Below are 911 nucleotides of genomic sequence, written 5' to 3'. Positions count from 1 at the left end.
CACCCCACATCTTTGACTTCAAAATTGTGGAACGGTCAAAGAAAATTATATCATGAAAATGCAACTAATAGTATGGGTTGGTCTAGTTGTTGAGGATTATGGGGGATTTTGTATGCAAGACTTTTTGAATTTATACCATATGCTATAAAAAAAACAATCTTATATAGTTTGGCAAATTTTTTGAAAAAGCTATTCGATTGATCATCTTAGCTGGTTACAATTTTGCCTATATGCATCGAATCGAGAAATGTTTTCTTTCTTTTTTGATAAAATATATAGTACCTTTAGTAGTTTTGATCGTCGTTTCCGTTTGTTAAAAATGCAACATTGAAAGGGTATTACTGGAAGTCTGGAATAGTAAAAGTGAATGGAAAGATGAAATAGGAAAATTCATTGAAAATAAATAAATTAGGTACTATTTGACGTAAGGTTGGACTTTAAATCCCTATATATTAAATGCTAAACTAGATAGTTAGTTACGTTGCTTTTGCCTTTTAGTATTTATTCAAGCAATTAATGAAATATTAATTCAAGATTTAGGTGCATTTCTTTTGTAGTAATTATTGATTTATTTAAATTAATCACAATTTAGTACTTTGTCAATTTTTGCCATTTGCACTTTTGCATTTCTAGAAAGATAAAAACATGTAATTTGCCTCTTTCTTTGCAATTAGACAACATATATATTAATGGCAGGTATCCACATTCAAGCCTGTTTATTCTATATTTGTATAGAAAAGTCTCACTTGACAGAATAAAGGCTCTCTATAAAAATGACTTTATATATATATATATATATATATATATATATATTTATATAGATAATAACAAATTGTACATTTACACTCTGTTTGGATCATTGTTATCCATTGTATTGTATTGTATTGTATTGTATTGTATCGTTATTATAC

Source organism: Solanum tuberosum, unplaced genomic scaffold (assembly GCF_000226075.1).
Source record: "Solanum tuberosum cultivar DM 1-3 516 R44 unplaced genomic scaffold, SolTub_3.0 scf00214, whole genome shotgun sequence".
NCBI classification, from domain to species: Eukaryota; Viridiplantae; Streptophyta; class Magnoliopsida; order Solanales; family Solanaceae; genus Solanum; species Solanum tuberosum.
Note: the sequence above shows the minus strand (reverse complement) of the source record.